The sequence below is a fragment of the Tursiops truncatus genome, chromosome 17 (genome assembly GCF_011762595.2).
Source record: "Tursiops truncatus isolate mTurTru1 chromosome 17, mTurTru1.mat.Y, whole genome shotgun sequence".
Classification (NCBI taxonomy): domain Eukaryota; kingdom Metazoa; phylum Chordata; class Mammalia; order Artiodactyla; family Delphinidae; genus Tursiops; species Tursiops truncatus.
This window is the reverse complement of record NC_047050.1, coordinates 43,441,560-43,458,990: the sequence shown is the minus strand read 5'-3', so window position 1 is coordinate 43,458,990 and position 17,431 is coordinate 43,441,560. Positions and strand designations below refer to the sequence as shown.

Sequence of the window (17,431 nt, the reverse complement as noted above, 5' to 3'; positions counted from 1 at the left end):
GTAGGCTGGAAGAAAATCAGGATACAGAGTAGCTTCTCTGCAAGCCAAACTCCCAAAGTGCTTAGTCTCTAGCCCAAATTCAGAAATTTGGGACAGACTGTAGGATGCAGTAGATAGACAGAGGTAGAATGGGCTGGATGACAATTCTTACCCTGGAAAAATGTTGTCAACCTAGCAGGTAATCATGAAGTACCTCTATTCTATGTTCATTCATCAATCCAACATTTCACATTTATTTATTGAACAACTTTTGTGCTCAATGGGTCAAGCCCTGTTATATGTGCTGGGGATTCAGCAGTTGACAAAATAGACAAAATTTACTGCCTTCATGAACATTCTAGTGGGGGAAGACTGGCAAAAAGGAAATAAAAATACAATGCATTAGATAGTGGTAAATGCTGTAAAGAAAACCAAGCAGGAAAGGGGTATATTAGTCTGCTAGGTCAGACTGGGTGGCTTTAACAATAAAAATTTGTTTTTCTCACAGTTCTGGAGACACACATCCAAGATTAAGGTGTTGGCACATTTGTTTCCTCTGAGGCCCGTCTCCTTGGCTTGTAGATGTCCATCGTCCCCATGTGTCTTCACGTGATCTTCCCTCTCTGTGTCTATATCCTAATCTCCCCTTCTCATAAGGACATTAGTCATATTGGAGTAGGTTCCCACTCATATGACCTCATTTTACCTTAATTACCTCTTTAAAGGTCCTGCCTACAAATAAGGTACTGGAGCTTAGGGCTTCAACATATGAATTTGTGTGGGACACAATTCAGCCTATAATAGAGGGAGAGTATTGAATGTTGCAAATTTGTTTAATTTTTGTTTTAATAATGTCTATTTGGGGGTTTTTTCTTAAAATTTGTATTATGAAAATTTCTAAGTATACTCAAAAGGAGAAAATACAAACACACAATCACGTATTAATCAGCAGCTTCAACAACCACCACATTTTGCCAGATTTATTTCATCTACCCTCTCCCTCTGCTTTTTTTTGGTGGTTGTTTTATTTATTGCTGGAATATTTTAAAGAGATTCCAAATATCATGTCATTTCATCTTTCAAAACTTCCACATGTGTCTCCCTGAAAGGATATGTCCCTATATAACTATAAGGCCATCATCACACTTATTAAAATTAACAATTAATTCCTCAATAGCATCTAATACCAGGCCATATTTAACTTTTCTCACTTATGGAAGTTATCTTTAGAGTTGTTTGCTCAAATCAGGATCCAAATAGTCCATCCATTGTGTGTGGTGTTTACATCTCTTAATCTCTTTTAATTTAGAAGAGTCATCCCTGCATGTTTCTTTACAAGTGATTGACTTGTTGAGGAAACCAAGTCAGCTTCTCTGGGGTATCTTACATCCTGGCTTTCACTGATTCCTTTTTCGTGATGCTGTTTAACATGTCTGTCTCCCCACTTGATTTTCTATAGCCTGGAAGTTAGATTTAATGGCTGGACTTGGCCCAAATTCAATTTTTCTTCCAAGTACACTTCACTGGTGATCCTGTTTAATTCATTTTACATCCTATCTGGAGGTATACAATATTCGGTTGTATTTTTAGTGATGCCAAGATTGCTCAGTGACTTCGGCTGGTAATAGCTTGCATGCTCTGTTGTAAAGTTCCTCATCAACCTCTACTTTACCCTCTATTGCTGATAGCACTTGTTTCAGTTTTCCATTAGGGTCTGCAAAATGATCATTTTCTAACTGTGTCGTTTCCTTCATAATTCAATTCCTCCATAACTTCAACATAGAAAAATCTTCCTTCATTTACTAGGGCTGTTTGGTTACTCTGGAATTTGGTTCGTAGTGAAAATGCAGGACAAATTCTGGGGATATTCTGGAACAATCCATGAACTCAATGTTTTCATTGAGTTACATTTTGAATGCACTAAAGGAGCTGGATTTTGAAAGGATATCTGCATCAAATCTTTGAAAAAATAAGCAGATGATTCTTTGGTATTCATTTAATCCCCAAATATCAGCTTTGAAAACCTGGATATACAGAATTGGTTTTCCTTAAGTGAAGCACAGAGTTTTCAAACAAGAAGACCCTGGATAAATACTGACCAATGTACTGATGGAATGACAAATAGATAATCTAGTATAGTGGTTCCCTGTCTTCTTTCTATTATAAGACATGTGACCAAGGACAGCCAACACCTCCAAAGAGATAACAATAGGGTAGCACAGTTATGTGCTAGGCACCGTGCTAAGTGCTCTCCACACATGAACATATTTAATTCTCATTACAACCTTCTAAGATACATTTATATCCTCCATTCCACAGATGAGGAAATTCAGGTAAAGAAGGTAAAGGTAGGGACTTCCCTGGTGGTCCAGTGGTTAAGACTCCACGCTTCCAATACAAGGGACTCGGGTTCGATCCCACATGCTGCGCGGTGCAGCCATAAAAAAACAGAACATAAAGACAGTCACACAGCTAGTAACCGGAGGAGCCAGGAGTTAAACCCATGCAGTGTATATGCTGATAAGCACACTACACCACAGCGCAGTTCACCAAAGCTGATGGTTACGTATAATTCCCAGAGAGTTAACTACGACTAACTTTCTCTACTATTCAGAGAGCAACTTCAAATCCATTCTAATTTAATTATTTTTAAAAGACATAAACCAGTAGAAAATACGTACTCTTTGAACAGTGAAGAGCTCATTGCAACATATATTACATTGGTCATGACAAACTGGTGGATTTACAGAAGCTCGGGGAAGATGGTCACTTCTGACAGGCTGGTGCTGTCCAATTCCAGGTGGGTTTGGGGGCATCTCCGGAGTGAATCGAATTGCCTCACAGTAATAGCTATTATTATATAAAGCTGGATGCTGATCTAAGCTCTTTAAACATATTAACTCCCCTATCTACCTAAAGGGCCTCCCCCACCCCCAGTGGACTCCAGGCCATGTTCCCATGTACCTATACCTTGAGAATGCCCCCAGGAGACCATGGAGGGTCTGTCAGGAAAGTTGTGTTTATTCAGTTTCTTGAAGGACCTGTCAGCCAGCCCTACCTCGCAGAAGTCAGTTCTGGAGTGAACAGTCTCAAGGACACCTTGGTGAGCTGAGGTGGCCTCCAAGAAGGAGAGAAGGTCATTCCCCCTCCCTGAAGCAGCTTGCCCACTCCCCTCCCCACCCAGGAGGGCACTCTTTGATTGATGCTAGGATGCTTCCAAACAGCCATCTGCACACTGCTCCATGCTCTGTGGCATTGATCAAAGAACGAAAAATCCTGGCGACAAAGCTGACAGGTGTGCCTATTCTGACTTGACAGCGTTCATGTCTTTGTCAACCTGTCTTTCCCTATTTAGGAATCATCATAGCTCCAGCTTTCCTCCTAATACCACGGTAAACATCCATCAGTGACTCAAGCCAGATATTGGTTGCTACCCAAACTGCTCCTTATGCAGGTTCTCTTGTGATCCCTGAGTCATCATCTCCACCTGACTGACGAGGCCTCCCCTTCTCGTGGCTTCTTGCCAAGGCTGCTCTTAGCCTGAGCTAATTAGCACCCTCCACCTACACCCCATCCTCTGCTCTCCCACCCACTCGGGCAGGCTGCAATTGAGAGAGAAAGCTCAAGAGCTGTGAAAAATGAGCAAAGCTTGGAAAACAGGAGAAACTGCCAGCCGGGAGCCCTCCACGCCACTTTTAGGGCAGCCCCTCCCTATTATGAGAGCAATAAAGAAATCGCAATTTATGCATTTAGAAGCCAATGGCCCTTTCATCCGGAGTGGCTGGTGAATGCCAAGCACACTCCACCGCGGAGGGCTCCAGCTAGAAGCGCACGCCTTGCTGCAGCGGAGAAAGGGCTGCCTTGCTGAGCCACCACTCATAAGGCAGCTGGAAGCAGCGTGATGGAGCAGAAAATGGCCTGGTGAATGCGAGATTTCAGTTTCCACTTCTGTGTCTTGAGAATGTTCCCTTCCAGGGAGCCTGCTTCCAGCCCAGTCACAGGAGCCTTAAGTATAGCCTGACTGTGTGATAAAGAAGGACAGTGAGAGACGGTGATGACGGCACTCGATCACTGGGATCATCACCAGGGATAAGACTGGAGATTTGCTGTCACCAGAAAAAAATGACCTTTATCAATATAGTGGCCACAGGAGGCACCTTCCATCCCCTCAGTGTGGCTGATTCTGAACCAGCTAGGTTCTGGCTATTCCAGCGTGATTCAGAGACCACGTTAGCATTAGAATCGCCTGTGAGCTTATTAGAAATGCAGACGAAAAAAAAAAAAAAAAAAAAAAAGAAATGCAGACGGTTGGGTCCCATCCAGAGCTACTGACTCCAACTCTGTATTTAACCAGACCCCTGCTGATTCTCCTGCACACCCTGACTGAGCCGGGAGATGAGCCCTAGGCTCCCCTCTTTGTTGTGAAGAGAAAGCGAGAGAGCTGAGCTGTGATGCTCAGACTCTTTCCTTTGCGGTCCTGCATGTAGGCCGGGGAGAAAGTGGGCTGTGAGTCACTAGCCAGCCCTTCTTGCCTGCGGGGAAACTCGCTGACAGCCTGACACAGTGAGTCACTGGCACTCTCCTCTATTTAAGTTCTACCAGGTTCCTCCCCTCTCCAGCAAGGTGAAAACCGGAGTGAATGACCCAAGTCCTTTCTTTATGCAAAATTCTTTATTCTCTTTTGCCTGTTGGAAACCATGTTCCAAAAGCATTCATGGAGGCTCCGACTGCATTCAAATGAAGGGTACTCTGCCCGCCCATTCAAGACCCTCATCACCACCCTCTTTCCAGGCGCAGGCCTCATCCTCAGCTATCTGAGGCTAGCGGGTAGGTCGACCCTAACCACAGAGGTCGCTGGCAAACTTCCACAGACGGGCCCCCCTTTCATTTTCCCCATGTAGCTCCCCACCAAGTGCGAGGAGCAAAGAATTATATTACAGAATTTATTTTAAAGGAAAACCTCCCAAGCATTTTTAAAATCTTGTAACTATTTCAAGAATGTCTGTGCTGTCAAGGCTGTGAGGAATGTCTGCTTCAGCATCCATCAGCATCCTTTTAAAAGTCCACCTCTGATGTGGTGAATGTGAAAAGTAGGGTCTATGAAAGAGAAGCGGGGCATTTCTTTTCTTTCTTTAACGTCTTTATTGGAGTATAATTGCTTTACAATGGTGTGTTAGTTTCTGCTTTATAACAAAGTCAATCAGTTATACATATACACATGTTCCCATATCTCTTCCCTCCCTCCCACCCTCCCTATCCTACCCCTCCAGGCGGTCACAAAGCACAGAGCTGATCTCCCTGTGCTATGCGGCTGCTTCCCACTAGCTATCTATTTTACGTTTGGTAGTGTATATATATGTCCATGCCACTCTCTCACTTTGTCCCAGCTTACCCTTCCTCCTCGCCATATCCTCAAGTCCATTCTCTAGTAGGTCTGTGTCTTTATTCCCGTCCTGCCCCTAGATTCTTCATGACCTTTTTTTTTTTTTCTTAGATTCCATATATATGTGTTAGCATACGGTATTTGTTTTTCTCTTTCTGACTTACTTCACTCTGTATGACAGACTCTAGGTCCATCCACCTGACTACAAATATCTCAATTTCCTTTCTTTTTATGGCTGAGCAATATTCCATTGTATATATGTGCCACATCTTCTTTGTCCATTCATCCGATGATGGACACTTAGGTTGCTTCCATGTCCTGGCTATTGTAACTAGAGCTGCAATGAATATTTTGGTACATGACTCTTTTGAATTGTGGTTTTCTCAGGGTATATGCCCTGTAGTGGGATTGCTGGGTCGTATGGTAGTTCTATTTGTAGTTTTTTAAGGAAGCTCCATACTGTTCTCCATAGTGGCTGTATCAATTTACATTCCCACCAACAGTGCAAGAGTGTTCCCTTTTCTCCACACCCTCTCCAGTATTTATTGTTTCTAGATTTTTTGATGATGGCCATTCTGACCGGTGTGAGATGATATCTCATTGTAGTTTTGATTTGCATTTCTCTAATGATTAATGATGTTGAGCATTCTTTCATGTGTTTGTTGGCAATCTGTATATCTTCTTTTCTTTTTGTAATGAAAACCAGTGGAGTACACATGTTCATCTCTCCTTACATAGAACACGCTGCTGGCCCCAGTCCCTACTAGCCTTGCCCTCCCTTCTCTGTTTGCTTCAAAGAGGCAGTCAGGATGGGAATGTTCATTTATTTGAGCAGAGATGTGTCAAAGTTGGATTTGTTTTTAAACAAACGTTGCTGATGAGAAAGGTACATGAACATTATCTTTAAGCCAGCTGATCGTACAAAAAGTTTGGTCATTTTCAAGTACGTATTAGGTGTTTGGCAGAAATTGGACGCTAGTGTCCTAGCATGTGACATGGAGGATCTCATGCTATGCTGTGTCCCCAAGCCTAGCACAGTCCCTGCCACAGTGTAGGCACTCAGGGAATGTCTGTGGCCACAGGGGGCAAAGGAGTGGGAGAAACACAGCAGATACTAGGCAACACGTCTCACAGGGCCTCACCTGCTTCCCTCTGCAGGGCAATCTCGGGCACCAAAAAGACTGAATATTAAATATAAATCGAGGATGAAATGGAACAATGAAGATTTGCCATAACAGCCATCAGTCCTCCTGGTCTGTAGAACCCCACTGGGGGTTGGGAGCCTGCCTTAGGCCGGGTTCCCTAGAATAGAACTTGAGACAGGGATTCTTGTGCAAGTGATTTACAGAGAGTACTCCCTGGACAAGGGAAGGGAGGGGAGAAGGAGGGGGTGGGGAAGGGGGAGCTAGCAAGGATGTAGCCTCCCCGAGAGCTCAGGGAGCACAAGTTATACTGCCAAGTTGACCCCACCTTGAGGCAAGGGGCCATCAATAGTCACTGAGTCATTGACAGGGCGCAGAAGAGTTGGGGGGGGGGGCGTGAGGAGGAGGAGGGTGCACCAGCCCTAAAGGGGGTCTGGGCGGGGCACCAAGAGCATCCACTACATTCCCTTCAAGGTGCAGCTGGGCTCACCTGTCAGACTTGTAATAAATACCTAAGTTGGTTTCTGTGGCTACATATAATTTAGGAGACATTTTAACACCCCTCCATCCTGACTCCCTCACCTTGCTCTATTTTCTTCCCACCACACTTATCACCATCTATCATGCTATATAATTTACCTATTTTTACATTTACTAATAGTTTATTTATTGTCTCTGCTCCCACACACTAGAATGTAGGCTCTATGAGGATAGGTATTTTTCTCTCTTTTGAATGATGTGTCCCAAGAATAGTGCTTGATCCATGGGAAGTGCTGGGTGAGTACGTGGTAATGAAAGAGTATTCTGAAGAGTGTATTCTGCCTGCCTGATGTTGTTCAGGGACTTCTGCAATGATTCTTTGGGTCCAAAGCAATCAAATTCTGGCCTGCATGAATAAGCAAGGAACTATAGCATGTTGGAGGAGGACTGTAGGGTCCCATGATTCTCAGATTTCAGTGTGTTTAAGAACCACATGGGAATCTGGTTAACAGTGGCATTCTTGGTCCCCACCCCCAGAGATTCAGATTCAGTAGTTCTGGAAGAGGCCCAAGAATATGCACTTTGAAAAAGTATAACCATTGATTTTGATGTAGGTGACCTGAGGCACATACTTTGAGAAACACTGATGGAGTCTGAAACACCGGCTAGGACAGTTATAAATAGCATCCCAGACCTCCCAGCTGATGAGCTGCAGAGCTGGGGTTAGGCCTGGCTCTTCCAACTCTCAGCACTGCATGTTTTCCACTCACAGGCCCTCTTAATATATGTTTATAAGCTTTGCATGTACATTGGTTACCATGGGAACATAAAAGCCTGATGAAATCCTACAACTATAACTGGGCTTTGAGGCAACGGTAAATAGCTATCTTTAGAAAAATTCAGCTCCACAATTTATTGTGGCTTGTATTCCCCTATGTTCTTGTAGATTCTTCTAAAATTGTAAATGTGCTTTTGTGATGTGCTGATGCCATAACCATTTGACAGGAGGGAGCACAGTGAGAACCAGGGCCGTTGCTCACACTGGTTTGGGGGTAGACGAAAAAGACACAGGGAGGCCGTATGGAGAAACTGGAACGAAGCAGTATGATTTAATATATGGTGAAGGACTTCGAGGTGGCCATTAACTGATTCAATGAATGAATGAATGAATGAGGGTTGGCTGAAAGGTATTTCGATGAGGAATATTTCATTCCTCATAAACCCTCTGGTTGAGAGCATTGACCATCCTTAGAAGGAGTGTGCTTGGGGTAGAGGTTAGATCCCACGTATCAACAGTGGTTGATGAGCCACCTCCCAAGAGTAAATCGTTAAAGTAAGAACTATATCACCAGGTGTGGCACTTACAGTGTGCCAGGGTCTAAGTTTTATATATTATCCCTCTTGATCCTCATAACAACGCTCTATGTAGATTCTAGTATCCTCATGTTACAGACGAGGAAACCGAGAAGTTAAGTAGGTTGCCTAAATTCTCACATTTACAAAGTATCTAAGCTAGGTCTCGACCCTGGCAATCTGGGTCCAGACCTGCGCTTTTAACCAATCACTGCTGTCTGATGGAGCTGAAATAGAACAGGCGGAGCTTCTGTCTTCTGGAGCATCGCCCTGAGGGTTGATGAGCCATTGTAAAGTGGGAGCTGGGACAAGACTGAACTGCTTGTATGGTGGGGGACAGGGAGGGGGAAGATTGAGGAGGGAGGGTTAGGCTGGGGAGAGGAGAGGGAAGCACTGAATATAAACTTGGGAGAACAGAAATATCCAGGGTGGATTTCAAGTCGTTGATTCTGGAATTGGAGGACCTAAATCCTCTCCTCCTCTCCTCTTTGACATGAACCGGAAGTTTGCCATGCTCGTTACTGCGTTTGTCACGTGGATTCTTTTCTGGGAGAGAAGTTCAGAGGAAGAGCAGCCACTTGACTTCTGGCTTCACGGAAGAGGGACAGCACTCGGTGGAAGATGACAGAGTTTCCCTCGACCATGGTGGGGCAAGTGGTGCGCCCACCCAGACCAGGGTGCACCAAACAAGGGACTCGCGGAGAGCAGAGCGGTCTGCGGGGGAGGGGCCCTCCGCGGGGCCCTGGCTGGAAGGCTTCGGGAGGAATCGTGTTGCCTTGGCAATAGAGGCTTCGGAGAGAAAGGAGCGTGTGAGAGATTGGACTTGGTGGGGAGGGGCGGGAGGAGGGGACAACTGTAGTCCAGAAACGGAAAACAGAGCTGGTGACAAAAGCAGGCACCAAACCTCACACCAGAGAGGAACGTTATTTTCATGTAGTTTGCCATCAGGGAGAGGCCCTGGGAATAGGGATTTTTCCCAGAATTCATCCGAAATGGAGACAGGCTAGAGGTGGGAGGGAAAGAAGTGGGTCTAGGTCACGTGGGTGCAGAGCTGCTCCCCAGCCCCGTCCGCCACCTCCTCTTCTCCATTCTCTGTCTCCCTCCTCTGTGCTCAGCTAAGGTGTGATGAAGGCAAATGAAAGAAAGGTATGAAAAATGGTCACTAGACTTGACCTTTAACTCAGGAAGTAGTTATACCTGAAACCAAGCGAGTTTTGTTAGCCCTAAAGAATTTCTAAAGTGCGATATGGCTGGATGGGTTTGGGAGGGGCGGTGGTAGTCGACAGGGGTGGGTGTGACACGTGAGGCGGCTCCTTACTTCCTCCGGAAGTCTTATGCATCCCCGCGTCTCCTTGTCACGTGGGCCCTGAAAATGTAGTCGGGACAATACTTCGGAGAAGGCTGCCTGAGCCGGGTGTGAAGGGCTAGAGATAGCAGGTGAAGGAGGTGCTCCAGGAATAGTGCCCTGTGCCTGTTAAAGCTAGAGGAGGGGGAGGCCACTGCTGAAGATGCAGGAACATCGGCATCTTGGGTAACCCTATCAGGCCCTTGTTACGGGAGCCCTTGCTCAGTACTGGTACTTCACTGTAGGCTGACATTAATATCCACTAATGTGCCAGAAACAGTATATCCTTGGAAGACTGGCTCGGTGTAGCCGAGACCCTCTCACCTCCCGACACCCTCTCCAAGCCTAGTAATGTTCAAATTCTAATGTTACTGTGGCCTCTTGGGTACCCGCAGGCTAGGGAGGTCCAGTGATATTCGCGTTACACAACAAATGTATGAAATACTTTTGCCTTGTTATTTTAAATTCAAACATGTTCCCTGATCTGTTTTGGTCTATGCATCTCTAATACCTGGGTGAAACACAGCTTGGTGGAGTCACCTCACGGCCCCTCTCAGCCCTGCACTAGTGTTTGGTGATCTGACCCCTCTGCTGCTTGAGCCTCCATGCCCTGCCGGCCACACTCACCACGTCATCGTCACAGGTCAGTGCTTTCCACCTTCTGCCCTTTAATGGTGGGCAGGCAACAACAGATCTATACAACGGTTGTACTTTAGGCATAAATAACACAGTTTTTTTGGTTTGGTTTTTTTTTTCAAGTTCTCAGTTTATTTTTGAAGACTGAGATTGATTTTTTTTTTTTTCCATGGGGCATGACACTGAGGTTTGGAAAGGTTTTGGGTCTGGGAAATCCATAACTGACACGGAAAAGTTTATCAAACCCGATGGTGAGTTTTGGCCCTTGAAGGGCGAGACTCGGGAGGGAAGAGAAGACCTCCTGATTCCAGCAGAGGGCCAAAGTTACTCAGGAATAAAGGCTGGGGCTGGGGACTCTCTGGAGGGCAAGAATAGTCAAGCAAAGGGGAGGGCCCGGAACTCCCAGCAACTCCCTTAGTGGGAGACTCAGGGTATGACAGGGAGGGAAACACGAGGAGAGCACAGCACTGCAAAGCATGTTGATAACTGACCTTCCCACCCCTCTCGTCCTGTGTGTTCTATGACCTCTGGTAATTGTAGCTGCCTGGGTTCTGCTTGCTAGCCTCATTTCTCACCTTCTGAAGAGTGACCACTTATGCACAAGTTAAGGGCTAACGTCGATGTTTCAAGGGGAGCATTGCTCAAACAGAGCAGAGCTGACAGTCAGCAAGTACACACCAGTCTGGAGTCCCAGCTGTTAAACACCTTGGCCATCAGTCCTGTCAGAGTGGAGACCCTTGAATGACACTCAGTGGGGGGATGCTGGCACTGTGAGAGGCCAGCTGAGGGGCTTGGTCACTCAGTCACCCCCTAAACTCTCTTCGGGACCACGCTCAGCATCCACATGGTTTCGATTGTTATTTTCTTTCTCTTTCTCTTCTTCCTCCCTCTCCCCCTTCCTTGCCTGTACTGTTGAATACAAAGCGAACCACATGTGTTTTTGATGTGTCTCAACTGCATTTCCTCTTGACCTTTATTCCTGCTTATGTCTAGGTCTGGGCTTTCCTGATGGTTGATGATCTTTGGCTCAGCTCAGACCCCTGTCTTCTTGCCACTCACCCACGCGTGTCAGCCCTGTTAACACCAACATGTGACACCTGTTTTGGAAACAGGATTGGTAGCAGCATCCTCAGACTTTATCTGTAACATCTAGGCCCAGCCAGGGACGCCTATCGCCCATTCACCAAAACAACAGACGTTTCAGATCCTCTCTGTGAACACAGTGTTTCACCATCCATCACTAATGCATTTTAGTTACAAGTAGGATTGCCAGATTTAGCAAATAAGAATACAGGCTGGGGCTTCCCTGGTGGTGTGGTGGTTGAGAGTCCGCCTGCTGATGCAGGGGACGCGGGTTCGTGCCCCGGTCCGGGAGGATCCCACATGCCGCGGAGCGGCTGGGCCTGTGAGCCGTGGCCGCTGGGCCTGCGCGTCCGGAGCCTGTGCTCCGCAACGGGAGAGGCCACAGCAGTGAGAGGTCCGCGTACCCCCCCCCAAAAAAAGAATACAGGCTGTCCAGTTAAATGTCAGTTTCAGATAAACAACAAATAATTTTTTAGTATAAGTATGTCCCATGCAAAATTTGGAACATGCTCATAAATTTAAAATTGTCTTTTGTTTATTTTAATTTCAAGTTTAAGTGGATGTTCTATATTTTATCTGGCACCCCCAGTTATAAGTCATGCAACACCAACAATAAAGTCTGAAACTTACTGACTTTGCAAACTGAGACGTCCAAGGCCTGGGTTGGCTTCGGCATAGCCTGACACAGGGGGCCTAAATGACGTCACCAAAAACATGACTTGCTCTTTTTCCGCTGTCCAGGTCAGCCTGCCGCAGGTTGACTACATTCTCGGATAAAGGTTTGACCTTGTGGTGACAAGATAGCTGTGGTTTTCCAGACTCATATTCTGTTTTTATTTTTTTTCTTAATAAATTTATTTATTTATTTACTTTTGGCTGCATTGGGTTTTCGTTGCTGCGCGTGGGCTTTCTCTAGTTGGGGCGAGTGGGGGCTACTCTTCGTTGTGGTGCATGGGCTTCTCATTGCAGTGGCTTCTCTTGTTGTGGAGCATGGGCTCTAGGCGCGCGGGCTTCATTAGTTGTGGCGCACAGGCTCAGTAGTTGTGGTGCACGGGCTTAGTTGCTCCGCGGCATGTGGGATCTTCCCGGACCAGGGCTCGAACCCATGTCCACTGCATTGGCAGGCGTATTCTTAACCACTGAGCCACCAGGGAATTCTCCAGACTGATATTCTTAAGGTTCAGAGTTGGTAAAAAGATGTTTTTCCAAAAGCTTTTCAGAGTCATTCCAATTAGATCAGCTTAGGTCACATGTCGACTACTAACAATCTTTGTGGCCAAGGAAATGAGATACCCTGATTGGCAGGGACTGGGACCAGCTGCTGGCCTCAGAGCTGGAGTCGGACATCCACCCAGACCCACGGACCAAGGGAAGGCTATCAGGGGACCTAAGAGTTGCTGCTGAAGAAGGGGAAATGTATACGGGGAAGGCAAACAGTGCATACTCTCCACTCACTTGAAATTAGATTGTGCACTGGGCAGTGCTCTTTGAGTTCTGCAGGGCTTATGAAGGCCTGGAGAGAGAGGAGGCAGGGGCAAGACTGTAGCAGTGCGGGGAGGCAGGTCTCCCCCTTTCAAACATCAGTGCCATCAAACTACTATCATCAGCTGCTTCCTAGAGTTGAGAAGCTTCACTCTCTGGCCCCTCTTTCCAATTACTTCCCAATTTATCATATTTGAGGCAACACATGAGACAGTTTAAGAAGGTTATGGATGGAATTTCTATGTCCCCTCCAAATTCATATGTTGAAGCCCTGACCCCCAAGTGGCTGTATTTGGAGATGGACCCCTAAGGAAGTAATGAAAGTTAAATGAGGTCATAAGGAGTTAAATGAGGTCTAAGGGTGGGCCATCATCTGATAGTATTAGTGTCCTTTTAAGAAGAGACACCAGAGAGCTGCCTCCCACCGACACCCATCCCTACCACCAGTACACAGCAAGAAAGTAACTGTCTAAAGCCAGGAAGGGAGTTCTCACCAGAAACCGAATTTTCTGGCACCTTGATCATGGAATTCTAGTCTTTTCTTACAACTATGAGAAAATAAATGTCTACTGTGTAGGCCACCCAGCCAGTGGTACTTTGTTATGTAGACTAATACAAAGAGTGTGGCTGAATCTCAGTGATAAACTTCATTATCACATACCATTACAGGTAGAAAAGGCTTTCAGGATGTCTAATGACCTGGAGAGACATGATCTATCAGAGAGAGACATGATCTATCAGATGGCTTTTCTGTTTATCCGTTTGCAAGGGCAAATGGCTTGGAATGCTGTAATGCCCCCAAGCAGCTCATATTCTGCTGGGGAGAAACAAACACATAAATAGATAATTGTAAAATAATGTAGTTAGTGTACTGACCAAGCTATACACAGCATATTATGACTATACAAAGTATATTCATGAAAAATGGTTCATTTTGAAAATCTTGCCTTCATTGAAAGAAACCTAATACAGAGTGTATGATATAGTTGAATATGTGCCAACTGTGACCCCACTAACGTAAACTACAAAGATGCTTTTAAAATGAACAGAATTTGCAAATGTTAATATATTCCACATATTTTAAATGGTAATATGACTTTACCACAAATTCATCAGGGCAGTCAGAAGAAATGTGATATTTAATGAGGAAAGACTTAGTTTAACTAAGTCACTGAAAGATAAGTTATTATGTAACCTAGTGCTCAAATTCATGGAAAATAATTTTTTCCAAATACATGTGACATTTAAATTGTTTAATAAGTCTTTTTGGATATAGCAATTAGTCCAATGCCTAGAACAGAAAGCATTTGTGAATGAATGAATGAACAAATGAGTAAAAGAATGAAAGCCAGTAAGAACACTTGCGTTCTAATCTTGGCTTTGTCACAAAGTAACCAATTAGGTAAGTCAATTAACTTCCCTAGGAATTTCTTTCTTTTTCAAAAAAAATTTACTTATTTATTTATTTGGCTGTGTTGGGTCTTAGTTGCAGCACGTGGGATCTTCATTGCAGTGTGCAGGCTCTTTGTTGTGGTGTGTGGGCTCTCTAGTTGTGGCACATGGGCTCAGTAGTTGTGGCGCACAGGCTTAGTTGCCCTATGGCATGTGAGATCTTAGTTCCCCAAGCAGGGATCAAACCCACATCCCCAGCATTGGAAGGTGGTTTCTTAACCACTGGACCACCAGGTAAGTTCTGGAATTTATTTCTTAACCAGTAAAATTAGGGGGTAGAATTTATTGGGGGTTTCAGTCTTTAGCCATATCACTCTTTTTTTCAAATAGAGTATTATTTGGAAGATGGCTGTCAGTGGAGGGTGTGTGTGTGTGTGTGTGTGTGTGTGTGTGTGTGTGTGTTGTATGTGTGTTGTGTGTTGGGGTGCATTCTTGGTTCCTTTTCATCTTCCCCTCCCCTGGTGATCCGAGAGTCACATCCTCCAAAGAGTAGAGTCTGAGAGCTACTGGTCTGGAGGATCCCTGAAGTCATTTCCAGCTCTGACACTGGATAATCCTATTATTGCCAACCATTTGGCCACAGAATACTAGTTGAGAAAATGTCAGAGAAAACTTAAGGTCATTTTGAACTGACCAAACTTGGTAGCATGTCTGAGAAGCCAGAAACAAAAGACAGAGCAGCTCTTTATTCTGATTCACTTTTAGATTAGGTTGTTAAATGGAGAAAATATAAATTAGCTTAGGCCCAGAGTCAGGTCTTCCAGAAGGATTCAAGGGGCAATTTCCCCAGCACAGTGAGGTGGCTTTTCTCAGCCTTCTCTGTTTAATGCTCTTAGCCAAAACATCACAGAGGAGAACTCCAGGCTTGAGAAAGTCATGCTATTAATACTAACACAGCCCGCCCTACTGATAACAGATGTGGTTATAATGGGAGCTGAGTGAACAAAAACACATTTCCCCAACTCCAAGCCTCAAGCACATTTTCCATCCTCTGTAACAGATTGAAACACTGGCTCAGAGCAGATGCTTTTCCTTGCTCATTTGTGGGCATTGCTTCATGCCCTCATGGAAAAGGAGAATCTGAGGTCTCTACTGGCAAGTATCTGCAGGAATTGGCAGGGCTGCAGAGAATCCCTCTCCCTTGCTTATAGGAACTGCTCTGGGGCTGGTGCTATGAAGGCCTTTTTGTCCACACACTTCATCTCTGAGATAACACATTTCTCAGAGGAAGGTTCCAGAAAGCTGAGCACTGCTGAGCTGAACCTTCACAGTCTTATGACTTATGCCTTGGCCAAAGCCACCTCCATAATCCTCTGCCGTGAACTTCATCCTGTGTTAGTGCAAAACCACATGCCATCTGGAAATAGCCTTGAGGAACTCATGCAGTAAGAGACCGAACCCCAAAACTTTACCCTCCCAAAGCCAAGCCACCACAATTGATCACTTTGTCAACCCTGAAAGTTTCTCTGGGAAAAGAGACTGAGAAATGACGATGTGAGAACTGAATACTACGTCAGCAGCAGAGGCCTGATTTGAGCTTCTGGCTTCCAATCTTGCACTTAATAAATTAGTCCAGCCACTTCTTTGTACAAATTTACTTCTGTAGACTATGGGGAGAAACCATTGTCAACAACGTGCATTTTATAGACAAGTTCCAAACCACATAGCCTTTCATTTTTCTCAACACAGCCCTCTGTGTTGAATGATTCACTGTGGCTCTCTGAATAGCCTTCATCTGAGCATCTGGCAGGAAGGAATCTGATTTTCCAATGGATCAGTATTAGCTAAAGTGTTTGTCATTATATATACCCAGGGGTTCTGTATGCTTTGTTAGGTCAGCTCCTGTCCTTTTTGGCAGTAGCCTCAGAATCATTGTCAGGGAGCTTGGTTTACAGTACCGCTGTGAAGTCACCCAGGGAAGCTCTTGTTTAGACTGGAGTTAAAGCCCTTGACTGGATACTTAAGCTTTCCCTTCCCTTTGTCCAAACTCCCAAGGATGGAGCGCCCCAGCTAGTGCCACACCACATCTGTATTATGTCTACTAAAGATGAGTTTTAGTCACCCAGAGCAGCATCCTTTAAATATTGTGTAATCTGGCTACCCAGCAATGTCTACAGTATGATCCATATTTGGTTATAATATATGTGTTAAGACTGGAAGGAAATTCCCCGATCAATAACTGTCTTTCTCAGGATGGTAAAAATCTATATGATTTGTTTTCTTCCTCCATCCTCGTATTTTCCAAAATGTCTACAAAAAACGGTATTAGTCTTTTTGTTTTAGTATTTATTTATTTATTTGGCTGCGCCGGGTCTCAGTTGCGGCATGCGGGATCTTTCGTTGCGGCATGCGAAATCTTAGTTGCAGCATGAAGGATCTAGCTCCCAGACCAGGGATCGAACCCAGGCCCCCTGCATTGGGAGCATGGAGTCTTAGCCCCTGGACCACCAGGGAGGTCCCAAAATAGGTATTACTCTTACAGTAGGAAAAAAAAAATAAAATGTGTGTGTGTGGAGTGTGATATGGCTGTAATGCCATAACCAGCATAGAGTTTTCTCTCTAGAGAGCTCAAGCGCTCATACTTAGACTGTTTATTGAATTTCCTAGAAAACTTCCTTAGCCTCAGCAAAAGTGTTTTGAAGCAATGGAATCATTCCCAATAATATCAGAGAAGATGGGTTTGAGCACTTATAAACACCAGTCCCATCATAATGGTGAAGAGTAAAGCCTACCATGATACAACTTAAAAAGCCAACAGTGAGTTAGGACAGGCACAGCAACAGCCTAGAAAACCAAGACTTGACGGGTTAAAAAACTTTGAGAAGCAGAGGTTAAGAGTCAGCATTTTTAAGATGTCCTTGTATGACTGTAAATAGGAAGAAAAATTTTTTTCAAAAACAAGGGCTCATAGGGTAAGTTTTAATAATTTAGGCAGCTAACAAAGGAACTTTATTAGACTCAAAATTGGCATTAATCAGAATTTTCCATTAGACTCACTTTCCTTTCCATGCAACACTCAAAATCTCAAAATGCTTAGACATTAACCAGTTGTTATGAGGACTGCATGTTCGTTATTATTTTACACAGGCTGTGGGA

At 44.8% G+C, this 17,431-nt stretch overlaps 1 protein-coding gene and 1 long non-coding RNA gene across 3 annotated transcripts in view; one reads left to right on the top strand and one right to left on the bottom strand.

Annotated features, from left to right (window-relative positions):
• The window catches only part of LOC141276922 (uncharacterized), an 82,120-nt gene that overhangs the window by 34,178 nt on the left and 30,511 nt on the right, over positions 1-17,431 (bottom strand). The window lies entirely within an intron of this gene.
• LOC117308693 (uncharacterized) overlaps positions 1-17,431 on the top strand; it is a 122,756-nt gene that overhangs the window by 92,886 nt on the left and 12,439 nt on the right. For both annotated transcript variants that reach the window (XR_012327291.1, XR_012327290.1), the window contains exons 6-7: positions 8,843-9,146; positions 10,209-10,325. The gene's annotated coding sequence lies outside the window, so the exon portion shown is untranslated. The remainder of the gene's footprint in view (positions 1-8,842; positions 9,147-10,208; positions 10,326-17,431) is intronic.